Source organism: Sinocyclocheilus rhinocerous, unplaced genomic scaffold, assembly GCF_001515625.1.
Source record: "Sinocyclocheilus rhinocerous isolate Xijiao unplaced genomic scaffold, SAMN03320098_v1.1 scaffold2085, whole genome shotgun sequence".
NCBI lineage: Eukaryota > Metazoa > Chordata > Actinopteri > Cypriniformes > Cyprinidae > Sinocyclocheilus > Sinocyclocheilus rhinocerous.
The window spans coordinates 165,248-165,630 of NW_015623685.1; positions in this window are offsets into that span (position 1 = coordinate 165,248).

Consider the following 383-nt stretch of genomic DNA (forward strand, 5'->3'; position numbering starts at 1 on the left):
ACTGAAAGATAACGTGGAGGAACTTGATTTGACTCTTAATTTTCGTCATTATGAATTTAATTATGTGATTTATGCCACAACAAATACAATGAAGTGTTTTGGCTGCGGTGAAAATGGACACCTTATTTGTGGTTGTACAAAAAGAGTGGAAAATGCAACTGCATCAATTGTTGCTTCAGAAAATGTAGCCGAAATGCAGAATGATATCGCTGCAGTTGTTGAGGAGATGCCGGGTCCAAGTAGGGCACCAGTTGTTGCAGAAACTGTGGAAAATAGTTCTGAGTTTCTGGAAGGAGAAATGGTTGAGAAAGACGGGATAGTTGCAACTGGGATAGAAAAGGTGAGAATTTATCCGAGATCAGAACAAACAGCAGGTGAATCAG